The 16,609-nt window shown below is 48.7% G+C and overlaps 1 pseudogene across 1 annotated transcript in view; it reads right to left on the bottom strand.

Moving 5' to 3' along the window:
* Positions 1-16,609, bottom strand: part of LOC148508213 (cell division cycle 7-related protein kinase-like) — a 53,048-nt pseudogene that overhangs the window by 16,742 nt on the left and 19,697 nt on the right. The gene's annotated exons all lie outside the window — the stretch shown is intronic.

Here is a 16,609-nt window from a genome sequence, read left to right as displayed (position 1 = left end):
CAACCCATCACCATTTATGAGTTTAAAGCCTCACAAGGATGGGCTATAGTGAGAGAGAATATAACAGACTCAGAGAAAATAAACAGTGAGTACCAAAAATCCTGTTTTCTCCTCCTCTATCTGGGGGACACTGCTCACCATAGGGATGATTCAATGTCATTGTCAGGAGAGTGTCTGTTCAGCCAATACTGAACTGAAAATATGTATTCCAAAGTCAGCATCTTCTAATGCACAAGTGATAACATTAAGTGTCTACCCGAAACACCTGCTTGGCTAGCTGCCTATGAAGCACCAAGTGATATGGTGGAATGAGCAGATATCTAGGAATGAGTAGGCTGCCCAACAGTATAAGCCCGCTGAATAGTGACCTAATCCATCTGGTTTATTTATAGTTTCTTATATAGTGCAGCATATTCCGTTGCGCTTTACAATTGTAAACATTAATTGAACAAAACTGGGTAATAACAGACAGATATATAAGTAGGAAGGCCCTGCTCGCAAGCTTACAATCTATAGGGAAATAGGCATTGATACACAAGGATAGGTGCTATATATTGCGTTTTGGACCAGCCAGAATGCACAGTTTCTTGGTGGGCTGCGTGATCCAGTAACACCGGAATGTCGGCCAAATGTCATGAGGATGTGAGAGAATGTGTGAGGTTGTATGTGGACTGTGAAAGGGGATGTAATTAGATATGGAAGCTATGAAGGTTATGTGGGCGGTTCTGGAATCTGATAAGCTTGCCTGAAGAGGTGAGTTTTCAGGGAACGCTTGAAGGATTGGAGACTAGAGGAAAGTCTTATTGTGCATGGTAAGGCATTCCATAGAGTGGGTGCAGCCCGTAGAAAGTCCTGTAACCGTGAATGGGAGCAAGTAATGCGTGGGGATGAGACCCAGATCTTGTGCTGAGCGGAGAGGTCGGGTTGGGAGATAATTTGAGATGAGTGAAGGTTGGTGTGGTTTTGTTAATAGCTTTATGGGTAAGTAAAAGTATTTTGTATTGAATACGGTAGAAAACCGGTAACCAATGGAGGGACTGAGAGCGGGGCAGCAGACGAACGTTTAGCAAGGAAGATAAGCCTCGCAGCTGCATTCATAATGGATTGTAATGGCAATAGCCTGTTTTTAGGAAGACCAGTAAGGAGGCTATTGCAATAGTCAATGCGGGAAATAATAAGTGCATGGATTAGAGTTTTTGCAGTGTCTTGTGTGAGATAGTCAAATTTTGGATATGTTTTTTAGATGTATGTAACATGATTTTGAGACAGATTGAATGTGGGGAACAAAGGACAGTTCAGAGTCAAGGATGACACCAAGGCAGCGAGCTTGTGGGGCAGGGTGGATTGTCTAGTTATCAACAGTGAGAGAGATCAGGTTGGTAACTTATTGGCCGGTGGAAACATAATTAATTCTGTTTTAGAAATACAGGTTGAGTATCCCATATCCAAATATTCCGAAATACGGAATATTCCAAAATACGGAATATTTTTAGCATGACTGAGATAGTGAAAACTTTGAAATTTGAAGGTTCAATGCACACAAACTTTGTTTAAGGCACAAACTTATTAAAAATAAAGTATAAATTGACCTATAGGCTGTGTGTATAAGGTGTATATGACACAAATAAATTTCATGTATGTACACAAACATTGTTTAAGCCACAAAATTATTGAAAATATTGTATAAAATTACCTTCAGGCTGTGTGTATAAGGTGTATATAAATCATAAATGCATTCAGGCCCTCATTCAGAGCCGTACGCTCTGAGCAGAGCGCACGCTCTGAATGAGGGCCGGCCTCCATGAAAATGGAGCGTCCTCCTGGACGCTCGTATAGCTGTGGGTCACCACCCACAGGCTATACGAGCGTGCATTTTGATGGCCGCGATGGTCTTGACCATCGCGACCATCGAAACTGCGAGCCGGAGCCTGCGGTTGAGGTTTTCAACCGCAAGCTCCGGAGTGATTTTGGCTCTATCAGAGCCAAAATCACTCCCACTGACATCACTAGTGATGTCAGTGGGCCGGCTTCTGACGGGAGGCGTTCCCGTGGGAACGCCCCGTCAAGGAGGCACGCCCCCGGCACGCCTACCAAAGGGGGCGTGCTGTCAATCAACATCGACAGCACGCCCCCTTTGATCAGACACAACGAGCAAAGGACTTTCCTTCGCTCGTCGCGTCTGGCGCATGCGCACGACGGAGCTCCCTCCGTCGTGCGCATGCTCAGTCCAGAACATCGACCCACTTGCGAGCGGATAGCCGCTTGCGAGTGGGTCTGAATCAGGCCCTCTGTGTTTAGATTTGGGCCCTATACCTAAAACATTTTAATATGGTATGCAATTATTCCAAAATACGGAATATTCCGATATCCAAAATACCCCTGGTCCCAAGCATTTTGGATATGGGAGACTCAACCTGTATTAAGTTTCAGGTGGCGAGATGACATCCAAGATGAAATGGCAGAAAGACATTCAGTGACACGGACCAATACAGATGGTGATAAATCTGGGGAAGATAGGTAGATTTGAGAATCATCCGTATACAGATGGTACTGAAATCCAAAAGAACGGATTAGTTTGCTGTCAAAGTCAAATAATTGGATACGATCGCTTTACAATTATTGTCTGACGATATAGTAGTCTATAGTCGGATGACTTATTACTAGGACGCTACTTTGCGCCGGTGCAATCCAATGCGCACAAACGCAAATTCACAACACATACACTGACGCACACACACACACATATATATGTATATGACACACACACACACAGTGGGGCAAAAAAGTATTTGGACAGCCACCGATTGTGCAAGTTGTTGCACTTTAAAAGATGAGAGGTGGTCTGTAATTTCCATCATAGGTACACTTCAACTAGCGTTCCCGCTAGGCTGTTTTAGCGGGGCGCGGCGCCCTGCCCTCTTTCTGGAGGGCAAAAAGCACCCTGCCCTCCAGGAGGAGGGCAAAAAGCACCCTGCCCTCACAGCCTGCGGGAGCCGTTCTCACCCGCGGGACGCAGTGTCCCGCGGGTGGAGAAACATGCGGTGACCCGGTCACCGCCGGAGAATAGATGCCGGGCGTATGCGCCCGGCATCTATTCTCCCTGTCTGCAGGGCTTGGGGGCTGCCCGGCGTGTCCGTAAGTGCCGGGCACGCCCCCAAGAGTGACGAAAAGGGGACGCGTCTTATAGACACGCCCCCTTTTCCGATGACCACGCCCCCTTCTCGGTCGCACGCGCGCCCACAGGCATGCCCTCTCTAGCTCCGGCGCCCTGCCTCCCGCCGGAGCTAGAGGGAACACTATTCAACTGTGAGGGACAGAATCAGAACAAAAAAAATCCAGAAATCACATTGTATGATTTTTAAACAATTTGTATATTCTTTCTGAAAAAAAATATTTGGACAATCAAAAAGTTTAACTCAATACTTTGTAAAGTAACCTCAGGTGGCAATTACAGAGGTCAAACGTTTCCTGTAGTTCTTGACCAGGTTTGCACACACTGCAGCAGGTATTTTGGCCCACTCTTCAATGCAGATCTTCTCTAGATGTGTCATGTTTTGGGGCTATCGCCAGGCAACACAGACTTTCAACTCCCTCCACAGATTTTCTATTGGGTTGAGGTCTGGAGACTGGCTAGGCCAATCCAGGACATTGAAATGCTTCTTACGGAGCCACTCTTTAGTTGCCTGGGCGGTGTGTTTGAGGTCTTTGTCATGCTGGAAGACCCAGCCACGTTGCATCTTCAATGCTCTTACTGAGGGAAGGAGGTTTTTCCCCAAAATGTCACGATACATGTCCCCATTCATCCTCCCCGTAATACGGATCAGTCGTCCTGTCCCCTTTGCTGAAAAGCATCCCCAAAGCATGATGTTTCCACCCCTGTGCTTCACAGTGGGTATGGTGTTTTTGGTATGCCACTCATCATTCTTCTCCCTCCAAACACGGCGTGTGGAGTTTATACCAAAATGTTCTATTTTGATCTCATCTGACCACATGACATTCTCCCAATCCTCCTCTGGATCATCCAGATGGTCACGGGCAAACTTTAGATGGGCCTGGACATGTGCTGGCTTAAGCAGGTGAACCTTTCGGGCGCTGTAGGATTTGAATCCATGACGACGTAGTGTGTTACTAATAGTAACCTTTGTGACTGTGGTCCCAGCTCTCTTGAGGTCATTGACCAGGTCCCCCGTGTAGTTCTGGGCTGATCCCTCACAGTTCTCAAGATCATTGATACTCCACAAGGTGAGGTCTTGCATGGAGCCCCTGGTCGAGGGAGATTGTCAGTGATCTTTTATTTCTTTAATTTTTTTAATAATTGCTCCAACAGTTGAGCTGCTTGCCTACTGTCGAGTAGCTCATCCCAGCCTTGTGCAGGTCTACAATTTTGGCCCTGGGGTCCTTAGACAGCTCTGTGGTCTTGGCCACGGTGGAGAGGTTGCAGTCTGACTGTTTGAGGGTGTGGACAGGTATCTTTTATACAGTTAACCAGCTCAAACAGGTGCCATTAATACAGGTAACGAGTGGAGGATAGATGGGCTTCCTAAAGAAGTAGTAACAGGTCTGTAAAAGCCAGAATTCTTGCTGGTTGGTAGGTGTCCAAATATTTATTTTCCGCAAGAATATACAAATAGTTTAAAAATCATACAATGTGATTTCCGGAATTTTTTGTTCTGATCCTGTCTCTCACAGTTAAAGTGTACCTATGATGGAAATTATAGACCTCTCATCTTTTAAAGTGCAACAACTTGCACAATCGCTGGCTGTCCAAATACTTTTTTGCCCCACTGTGTGTGTGTGTCATATACATATATATGTGTGTGTGTGTGTGTGTGTGCGTCAGTGTATGTGTTGTGAATTTACGTTTGTCCGCATTGGATTGCACCGGCACAAAGTAGCGTCCTAGTAATAAGTCATCCGACTATAGACTACTATATCGTCAGACAATAATTGTAAAGCGATCGTATCCAATTATTTGACTTTGACAGCAAACTAATCCGTTCTTTTGGATTTCAGTACCATCTGTATACGGATGATTCTCAAATCTACCTATCTTCCCCAGATTTATCACCATCTGTATTGGTCCGTGTCACTGAATGTCTTTCTGCCATTTCATCTTGGATGTCATCTCGCCACCTGAAACTTAGTACAGGTTGAGTCTCCCATATCCAAAATGCTTGGGACCAGGGGTATTTTGGATATCGGAATATTGCGTATTTTGGAATAATTGCATACCATATTAAAATGTTTTAGGTATAGGGCCCAAATCTAAACACAGAGGGCCTGATTCAGACCCACTCGCGAGCGGCTATCCGCTCGCAAGTGGGTCGATGTTCTGGACTGAGCATGCGCACGACGGAGGGAGCTCCGTCGTGCGCATGCGCCAGACGCGACGAGCGAAGGAAAGTCCTTTGCTCGTTGTGTCTGATCAAAGGGGGCGTGCTGTCGATGTTGATTGACAGCACGCCCCCTTTGGTAGGCGTGCCTCCCTGACGGGGCGTTCCCAAGAGATATGGAAAGAACTTACCTTTATTATCTCTGTTTCTACGAAGTCCATAGGGTCCACAGGGTTGACCTTGGGGTATAGCTGGATCTGGATCCACGGGCACCACACAGTTAAAGCTTTGCTGCTCCCAGGATGCACTTGGGTCCGTCCTCCTCTATACCCCGCCCCCGGCCACAGGCACCTCAGTTGGTAAGCAGCTAAGGCCGGAGGAGGAGACTAAACAGAGAGAAGGAAGACTGGAACACACAAGAAACCATACTCACAGAAATGGGAGATGGAAAACCGGTGACCAGCCACACAGCCCATTTGAAGCCAGGTGCGTCAGGGCGGGCGCCATGTGGACCCTATGGACTTCGTAGAAACAGAGATAACAAAGGTAAGTTCTTACCATATCTCTTGTTTTCTACTTCAGGGTCCATAGGGGGTCCACAGGGTTGACCTTGGGGATGTCCCAAAGCAGTTCAACTAAGGGCGGGGACGCTCCTGTGCTGAAAGGAGTACCCGGCGCCCAAAGGATGCATCCTGAGAGGCGAAGGTGTCAAACGCATAAAACCTCAAAAACGTCTGAACTGAAGACCAAGTGGCCGCCTTACACAGCTGAACAGCGGAGGCGCCACGTCTAGCAGCCCAAGAGGGACCCACAGAACGAGTGGAATGAGCCTTAACAGAGGCTGGCACAGGTAAACCCTCCTGTGCATAAGCCTCACAAATAACTGAACGAAGCCAACGGGCTAACGTTTGCTTGTTGGCAGGCCAACCCCTCTTGTGAAAACCGAAGAGGACAAACAAAGAATCCGACTTCCTAACCGAAGCAGTCCGGTCCACATAGATTCTAAGTGCCCGGACCACATCCAAGGAAGCCTCACCAGCAGAAAGATCAGGTGACTGAAAAGCTGGCACAACAAGTTCCTGATTAATGTGGAACTTTGAAACCACTTTGGGCAAAAACTCAGGACGCGTGCGGAGCACTGCCCTGTCCTGGTGAAAAATCAGAAAAAGGAGGGTGACAGGAAAGCACCCCCAATTCTGAAACCCTCCTGGCAGAAGCAATTGCCAGGAGAAAAATGGTCTTAAACGTCAGCCACTTGAGCTCCACCGACTCAAGCGGCTCAAAAGGAGGACCCTGCAAGACCCGCAGTACCACCGCCAAGTCCCACGGAGCCACGAAGGGAGGCTGGATCCTGAGAACACCTTGGAAAAAGGTGTGAACATCTGGCAGTGTAGCAATCCGTCGCTGAAACCACACGGACAAAGCAGACACATGAACCTTCAGAGAGGCCAGGCGTTAGCCGAGGTCCAAACCTGACTGAAGAAACTCCAAGATTCTGGACACCCGGAACACCTGCGGATCATAGTTTCTGGATTCACACCACTGAAAATAAGTGCGCCACACCCTGTGGTAAATCCGCGCGGAAGCAGGCTTGCGTGCCCTAAGCATGGTACCAATGACCGAACTGGAGAAACCCCTAGACCTCAAGACGGCTGTCTCAAGAGCCACGCCGTCAAAGACAGCCGACCCAGATCCGGGTAAAGGCAGGGCCCTTGAGACAACAGGTCCCGACGCTGAGGAAGAAGGTACGGAGCGTCGATGGAGAGGCACCTCAGATCGGAGTACCAAGGACGTCTGGGCCACGCCGGAGCCGCCAGCACGAGCGTGCCGCCCTCCAGCTTGAATTTCCGCAGAACCAGAGGAAGCAGGGATATCGGAGGAAACAGATACGCCAGGTGAAACGTCCATTTCACCGACAGAGCGTCTACCAGACAGGCGCCTGCGTCTCTTGTCCTTGACCCGTAAACGGGCAACTTGTGATTGTGACGGGAGGCCATCAAGTCCAGCTCCGGCAGCCCCCACCTGTCCACGAGTAGCTGAAACACCTCTGGGTGAAGCGACCATTCCCCGGGATGCACGTCGTGACGGCTGAGGAAGTCCGCCTCCCAATTGAGGACTCTGGGAATGAAGACTGCCGAGATCGCTGGAACGTGACACTCCGCCCAAGCAAGAATGCGAGACACCTCCGACATTGCTGCCCGACTGCGAGTTCCCCCTTGATGGTTGATGTACGCCACCGTGGTGGCGTTGTCGGACTGCACCTGAACCGCCCTTCCGTGAAGAGCGGGGCCGGACGACTGCAGGGCCCTGTACACAGCCCGCAGTTCCAGGATGTTGATGGGGAGAAGTGCTTCTTCCGCGGACCAACGACCCTGAAGCGATAATGAGCCGGTCACTGCCCCCCAACCCCGAAGACTGGCATCCGTCGTGAGCAGGACCCAGTCCGGGATCCAAAAGGGGCGCCCCTCGACCAGATGCGCTGTCTGAAGCCACCAAGCCAAAGACTGCCGAACCTCCGGGGACAACACCAGCATCTGAGAGCGGATCCGGTGAGGTAACCCGTTCCATTCCGATAGAATCAGCCCCTGCAGGGGCCGGGAATGTAACTGGGCAAATTCCACCATGTCGAATGTCGACACCATGGACCCCAGAACTCTCATAGCTGAATGGACCGACAGGCGGCAACTGCTCAGGCAACTGTATCCGCAGCTGCAGGGAGGAGACCTTCTCCGGAGTCAGGAAAATCCGTTGCTGACGAGAATCCAGCAGGGCTCCCAAATGAACCATCCGCTGAGATGGAATCAGGGAGGACTTCTTCCAATTTATCAACCACCCGTGTGCTTGAAGACAAGCAATGGTCAGGTGGAGATGTCGAAGAAGCACCTCCGGAGTAGCTCGCCAGCAGCAGAAGATCGTCCAGGTACGGCAACAGACGTAGACCCTGACCCCGAAGGTGGGCAGCCATAACTGCCATCACCTTGGTGAACACCCTCGGAGCAGTGGAAAGGCAACGCCCGAAATTGGTAGTGATGGTTCAGGATAGCAAACCTCAGATACCGCTGATGTGCCGGTGCTATGGGCACATGGAGATAGGCGTCCTGGATATCGAGGGAGACCATATAATCCCCGAGTTCCATCGCCAGAACGATGGAACGTAACGTTTCCATCCTGAACCTGGGAACTCTGAGGTATCTGTTCAGAGACTTCAAATTCAGGATAGGGCGATGAGAACCATTGGGTTTCTGTACCAGAAACAGAGTAGAATAGTACCCCGTCCGGCGCTGAGACTGCGGAACGGGAACAATGACCCCTGCTTGTAGCAAGGATTCTATAGCTACCTGAATCTGACCAGCTTTGGTCTTGTCCAGAGAAGGACTCATACAGAAAAACTGGTGGGGCGGCCTGAACCGAAAAGACAGGGCGTACCCCTGAGAGACTACTTCTCGAACCCAGGCATCCGTGGTGGTATTGTGCCAACACTGGGCGAATTGGAGAAGTCGGCCTCCCACTCTGGGGTCCCCCAGAGAGAGGCCCGTCCCATCAGGCAGCAGGCTTATCCTCCTGCTTGGAAGAAGGGCGCCGAGCACTCCATGCTTGCTTCTTGGGCTTGGGTGCGGCCTTGGTCGCCGAATGTCTCGGGAAGGACTGGCCCTTGGCCTTACCCTGAACCCGAAAGGACCGAAAGGCAGAGCTCCTCACTTTAGCCGGCGCAGAGGCCGAAGGGAGGAAAGCCCACTATTGTCCAAATCCGGACCAAATAGTAAATCACCATTAAAAGGCAAGGCCTCCAGACCCTTTTTTGAATCTGCATCAGCCCTCCAGAACCTCAGCCACAGGGAGCGCCGAGCAGACACCGCTGCAGCCGACACCCTAGAAGTGAGCAGGCTGGCATCCAAAGACGCTTCCCCAATATAGGAAGCTGCATCCCGCATCTGTCCCACTAACGCTCTCTGGATATCCGGAGCCTCATCAGGAAAGGTATCCTCCAAGGCATTGGCCCATGCCTCAATGGCTTTAGCCACCCAGGAGATAGCCATGGACGGGCGAGCCACCGCCCCGGAAAGAGAATAAATGGATTTTAAACAAGTCTCCACCTTCCTGTCCGTGAGATCCTTCAAAGAGGAGATAGACGGCAATGGCAGCGTCGCGCTTTTGATCAAGCGCCGGCGGAGTCTCCCATTTCCTGCAATGAGCTTCAGGAAAAGGATAGTTCGCCGCCAACCTCTTCTGTGGATGGAACCTCTTACTGGGTAATTGCCAGGCCGCCGCCATATGATCCGATAATTGATCAGACAGGGGGAACACAGTTGAAGTCACCTTGGTCTTTTTAAAATTAGGAAACTTCGACCTAGGAGCCGGCGCATCATCCTCAACATGTAGGATAGCCCGCACCGCCCTAAGGCTGGAACATTAATGGAGGACTTAGCTTCCACCTCCTGCCCCATGGCATCAGAGTCCTCATGGATTTCTCCATCATCTGAGGACACTTCCGAGTCTGACAACTGCACAGCTAGTGAACTCACAACCGGATGTTTAGACGCCCTTGGTGGCACATCACCCTGCAACATGGACTGAAACGCCGAGGACGAAGCCGCCAGACTCTGTACGTAGCTGGAGAACATCCACCCAAGGCGGAGCCGTCGGAGCAAAACTCTGCAAAGGCACTACAGACTGACGCGTCACTGGGGAGGACTGCACATACACAGGCAGTCCCGAGTAAGGACCCACAGTCTGGGCCCCGGGGGGAGACCGCAACATTTGTGGAACACCCGGGGAATGGGGGATGGTGGGCTGCGGCAACGCCCTAGAAGGGACCGCTGATGGGACCGATAACCGGTCCGCAATAGACGCCAGCACCTGTGAAAACATCGCCCAAGGAGGGTCCTGTGATACAGGGGGGTTGGAGGGGCCCGGTACCAGCTGGCACCGCCCGCACAGACCATCCTGAGATAAGTCCTCCCCATCAACTCCAGCAGCACAGCGTCTGCAGGAAAATAGCACAGGAGCCACAGAGCGCTCAGTCTCCTCATCCGACATGATACCGTAAATCACAAGAAATACGTATCACCAGAGGAATTACGGTATTAAACACCCGCGCACTCACCAGTATGCAACACAACAGCCCAGATATGGTACTGTGTAGCACACAACAGTATGTGACTGACCCCACAAATACGTGTTTTATATAAGTGAGGGTCTCAGAAAAAAGCCCTTCCCCCACACACCTGCCGGGCCGTAGGAGAAGGAAAGGGATAGTTATAAGCTGACAGAAAGGAGATTAAGTCACAGACAGGCAGCACTAGCAATAGTCACATACAATGCAGAAAAGTTAGTACTCACTGCACCTTCCGCTACAATCAACCGCCCACATTCAGTGTCTGGGAGGGCTATAGCGCTGTGTACACTGTCCTTTAGCAGGGGAGAGGTACACAGGTGGACCGGTCCACTTGATACCGCCTGGGAGTCTGCGATGCCTGTTAGTAAAGATGGCCGCCGAAGACCACAGAGGAGTGGCCGTAAGATAAGAGCAGCTCAGCGAAGCCAGACTGCTAGTTGAAAGGCGCGCTGAGCTGAGGGGAGGAGCCGCTAGACAGGGAAGGCTGCCTCCCCTGGCTAGCAATTAACCCCCGGGTTGCCGGTCCCGCTACCAGCCTGTTACCCTGGTGGTCTAGCGGACACGCGGGGTATTCCTCAATAGAGGGGGAGCCCGCCGCCGCCGCTAGCGCCTCCGGTCTGTCCCCAGAGACCGGAGGCTCCTGACTGCATTGAAGTATCCGCGGGCCGCCGCGCTTACCTGATCCCCGTCGCATCCGGCAGCAGTCAAGGGAGTCCCCAGAGCCCGGCTAGTACAGGCTCTGGGGTCCCGCCGCGATCCCCAGAGCTGTACTGGCGTCGCGGCGCCAGCGGGGAGAAGGAGCGGCAGAGTGGACGTCCTAAAGGACAGTCTGATGCTGCCGCTCTAAAAGTGTAAAAAAAAAGTAGAAAAAAATTAAAAATTTCTCTTTTAAAATAAAGCTTAGGGGCTGCTCCTGCAGCCCCACTGCGACCGGGTGACCCGACTCCGGCCGGGCACCAACTAAAACTGAGGTGCCTGTGGCCGGGGGCGGGGTATAGAGGAGGACGGACCCAAGTGCATCCTGGGAGCAGCAAAGCTTTAACTGCGTGGTGCCCGTGGATCCAGATCCAGCTATACCCCAAGGTCAACCCTGTGGACCCCCTATGGACCCTGAAGTAGAAACTTTTTTGCCCCACTGTACATATATACACACAGACGCTCATATGCATATTCACATACTTACACATGGACACTCATCTGTATATATCCACGTACATAAACAGACGCACATTTGCTATTTTAATACAGACACACATATGAGAACGCATACATATAAAAGGGTTCCCACACATAGATAATAATCAGTTATTAAAAGGTATTTGTTAATTAATAATTATGATGTAATATGTACTTAAGAGATCTAAGGTTCAGAATACAGTGGACATGTCATGTTTGGTATCATACTAAATCCCTTTTTATTTGCAGACATCCGTTTCTATCGGCAAAGAGGTCGCATCATGCGTCCTCTAGGTATGGATGATAGGGAGTTATTGAATAGAATGTTATTACTTGCATTCAGTGTTGTAGCCAGTATTAACCAGTTCTTCGGCGGGAAGCTACACAATGTGACTGTTGGAAGACTGAACCATACCCCTGATGACACCGTATGAACTGACCAATGACCAGAAGCAAGAACCAATGAGAACCTGTCAATTTGTCCCTGTTAACTCTGAAACCTGTAAGGTATATAGGCTGTGTCCTGACCTCAGTGTACACACATCTTCTTGCGACCGCAGACTTCTGGATTGATGACTGTATACTGGGACTAGTGCGCACGCGTATGTATCGGACTGTACTATTTTCATTGCTTTTTATTCTAATTGTTAAAACTTACATCGTGTTATCCCTGTTACATAAATAACTTTTTGTGCTTTGGAACCACACGATTGGACTGGAAAGCAATTCTTTCTTAAGCGACTTGCAGAGCTAAATAGTGACTAAACGGCATTCATATTGCCAAGAGAGGTGGTATAGATTGAGAATAGCAGAGGACCTAAGACCAAGCCTTGTGTTACTCCAACTGATAGAGGTAGCGAAGAGGAGGCAGAATCAGAAAAACAAACAGTAAAAGAGCGAGCAGATAGGTAGGAAGAAAACCAAGAAAGAGCTGTGTCCTTAAGACCTAGGGACTGTAGTGTTTGTAAGAGAAGAGAGTGGTCAACAGTGTCAAAAGCAGCAGAGAGATCTAGAAGAATTAGGAGTGAGTAATGGCCTTTAGTCTTGGCCAGATCATTTACTACCTTAGTCGGTGCGGTCTCTGTGGAGTGTTGGGAACGAAAGTCAGACTGAAGTGGGTCCAATAAGTTGTGTGAGTTAAGAAGTGTGTGAGGTGGGCGTAGACAATTCTCTCAAGTAGCTTGGAGGGGCATGGGAGCTGGGAGATAGGACGGTAATTTGAGAGGTGGTTAGGGTCAGAATATGTTTTTTTTCAGAATGGGAGTAATCACTGCATGCTTGAACAGTGATGGAAAGTTGCCAATAGAGAGAGAGATTACAGATTTTAGTTAGGGTTGGGATGAGCACAGGAGACAGAGCTTTACTGATTTGTAAGGGTATAGGAGAGGTAATAGAGTAGGAGGATGAGCAGAGTGTAGATACTTCATCTTCATTTGTGAGATCAAATGGAGAATGTGCCAGAGGATTCAGGTAGGGAATTGAGCAGGTCACTAGCTAAGGAAGAGCATACCATTTCATATCTCATCAATCTTGTCCATAAATAGGAAGCAAGATCTTGCACACAGATAGTAGCAGGTGGTTTGGGTGAGGGAGGGTTAAGAAGCAGTTTAAATGTATTAAAAAGTCGCTTGGGGTTAGAGGCTTGAGCAGAGATTAGAGTTGGAAATATGTTTGTTTAGCAGCGTCCAGAGCAGTACGATAAGAGTTGTAGACAGTCTTATATGGGAGGAAGTCACATGTAGTATGAGACTTTTGCCACTGACGTTCAACTTTACGTGAGAGTTTTTGTAGATGCCTTGTTAAGTTAGAATGCCACGGTTGACATCTAACTCTAGGTGTGTGATGGGTAGCTGGGGCTACTTTATTGAGGGCTTTTTCTAGAATCTGGTTTAGGTGTGATGCAGCAGTCTCAGAAGAAGTGAATGTAGAAATTGGTGAGAGTCGTTGTAGAGAGGTAGATAGTTGTTGAAAGTTAATAGCATTAGTATTTCTTTGGGTTTTAGGTTAAAGTTTGGTTAATATCAATGACGTTGATGTAATGGAGGAGAGTGTGCAGGTGATAAAGTTGTGATCTGAGAGAGGGAAAAGAACATTAGTGAAATCAGAAACTGAGCATAGTCTGGTGAATACAAGATCAAGGCAGTGGGCCCTCCTGATGAGTAACGGAGTCAGTCCATTGGGAGAGGCCAAGAGAGGAGGTTAGAGAGCGTAGTTTGGAGGAATGAGGAGATTGTGGACTGTCAATGGGGATATTGAAATCACCCATAATGATGGTGGAGATGTCTAAGGATAGGAAGTGAGGGAGCCAGGCAGAAACATTTTCCAGAAATTGTTGAGGTGGCCCAGGTGGGCGATAGATAACAACAACTTGCAGAGAGAAAGGGGTGAAAGTCCTGATAGAATGTACTTCAAATGATGTAAATGTGAATGAAGGTACCTGTGGGAGAACTGTGTATGTAAAAGATTGGAGTATATGGGAAAGAATCCTGGACTGCACACCCTGAAAAAAATAAAAATAAATTGTGTATATATATATATATATATATATATATATATATATATATATATATATATATATATATAAAATGGGAGGTGCTACCTAATGAGACTAATTGCAGGCACAAAAACAGAAAATCTCAGGTGCACAACTCCAAATCATTGATAATATATACATGCAATAAAATTTTGCAATAAATAGAGGTTTTTAGCATAATCTTGGCCAAGGTTATGGGCCTACCCACCATATCCAGGTAACCTCTTTAGGGTAGGTCCCTAACATACTAGGATTCAAATCCAGAGCGCAGGACACCCCCAAACTGGCCCAGCTAAGCCGCCCCAGGGCACCGCCATAGTAAGAAAAGTGCAGTGTAAAAGAGATAGTTAAGAGCAGCCACAGCTGCATATAAAGAATGAAAATAAAAAAGTACATGTATAATAAACAAACAGTGAAGGGTTAAAATGTGTTATAAAAGAAAAATTTTATAATGCGGTGCCCTGAAACAGATCAACCAAAGCAATCAAGGGGGACCCACGCCCCAAAAATGAACCGAAGTTACACTACAGTATATAGCTTGTAGGACTTACCTAGAAGTGTGCCTAATACCAGTGAGCATATTCATTACCAGACTCACTACTCATCACCGCTACTCACATATTGTGAATAAACAATATAAAAGAACTGCTGTCATATTTAAATAAATAATACCTGGGCACGCTATAGTATTGAATCTATGGACATTATATAAAGGGGGGGGGGGGGGGTACCTAAAGTGTTAAATGATATCTCTATGTCAGAACATAACTATTGCCGAATGATTTTTTTAGCTGTGGCTAAACAGATATAGTTAAGCATTTGTGAAAGTTTACTAATATTTATGGAAAGATTGATTCACATACAGCGGCAATATACATATGTGAAGGCATACTGGACAGCATTATCAGCACTAGTGAGAAGGGTGCAATATGTGGCAAACTGACATTTAGCAAATGCAATCTGCGCATCAACGATATTTGTGAAATATCAGCTCTGCAGTGATTATTATACACTGGAGTTATTGTAGGTAATTGTAATAGCAACACTGTCAGGAATAATAAGTTACAAGAAAGTAGCCTCAATAAAGAGGGATCAAAATTGTATCATCTTATGAAATAACAAGAGATATGGTAAGAACTTACCTTTGTTATCTCTGTTCTACGAAGTCCATAGGGTCCACAGGGTGACCTTGGGGTATAGCTGGATCCTGGATCCTTGGGCACCACGGAGTTAAAGCTTTTAGCTGCTCCCAGGATGCACTTGGGTCCATCCTCCTCTATACCCCACCCCCGAGCCACAGGCACCTCAGCTGGTAAGCAGCCCAGGCCGGAGGAGGAGACGAAAGAGAAGGAAGACTGGAACACACAAGAACCATACTCACAGAAATGGGAGACGGAAAACCGGTGACCAGTCACAGAGCCCATATGAAGCCAGGTGCGTCAGGGCGGGTGCCCTGTGGACCCTATGGACTTCGTAGAAAGAGATAACAAAGGTAAGTTCTTACCATATCTCTTGTTTTCTACTTCAGGGTCCACAGGGTGACCTTGGGGATGTCCCAAAGCAGTCCAACTAAGGGCGGGGACGCTCCTGTGCTGATAGGAGAACCCGGGGCCCAAAGGATGCATCCTGAGAGGCAAAGGTGTCAAACGCATAGAACCTCAAAAAGGTCTGAATGGAAGACCAGGTGGCCGCCTTACACAGCTGAACAGCAGAGGCGTCACGGCTAGCTGCCCAAGAAGGCCCACAGACCCTTAAGGCTGGAATGAGCCTTAACAGAGGCTGGAACAGGTAAACCCTCCTGCATATAAGCCTCAATAATAACAGAACGAAGCCAACGGGCTAGAGTCTGTTTGTTGGCAGGCCAACCCCTCTTGTGAAAACCGAAGAGGACAAACAATGAATCAGACTTCCTCACAGAACTAGTCCTGTCCACATAAACCTGGATTGCACGGACAATGTCTAAAGAAGCCTCCCCAGCCGAAAGATCAGGCGACTGAAAGGCTGGTACAACAATTTCCTGATTAATGTGGAACCTGGAAACCACCTTAGGCAGGAAATCAGGAAGAGTGCGAAGCACCGCTCTGTCCTGATGAAAAACCAGAAAAGGGGAACGACAGGAAAGCGCCCCCAAATCCGAAACCCTCCTGGCAGAAGCAATTGCCAAGAGGAAAACGGTCTTAAAAGTTAGCCACTTGAGCTCCACCGACTGCAAGGGCTCAAAAGGAGGACCCTGTAAGGCCCGAAGAACCACCGCCAAATCCCACGGGGCCACAGGTGGCACAAAGGGAGGCTGGATTCTTAAAACACCCTGGAAAAAGGTGTGTACGTCCGGCATAGCAGCAATCCTGCGCTGGAACCACTCCGACAGAGCAGACACGTGCACCTTCAGTGAGGAAAGACATAATCCAAAGTCCAAACCCGACTGAAGGAAAGCCAGAATACGCGAAACCC

Source organism: Taudactylus pleione, unplaced genomic scaffold, assembly GCF_031769625.1.
Source record: "Taudactylus pleione unplaced genomic scaffold, aTauple2 ptg000373l, whole genome shotgun sequence".
Taxonomy (NCBI): domain Eukaryota; kingdom Metazoa; phylum Chordata; class Amphibia; order Anura; family Myobatrachidae; genus Taudactylus; species Taudactylus pleione.
The sequence above is the reverse complement of the archived record's forward strand: the minus strand, read 5'-3'. Positions and strand labels throughout refer to the sequence as shown.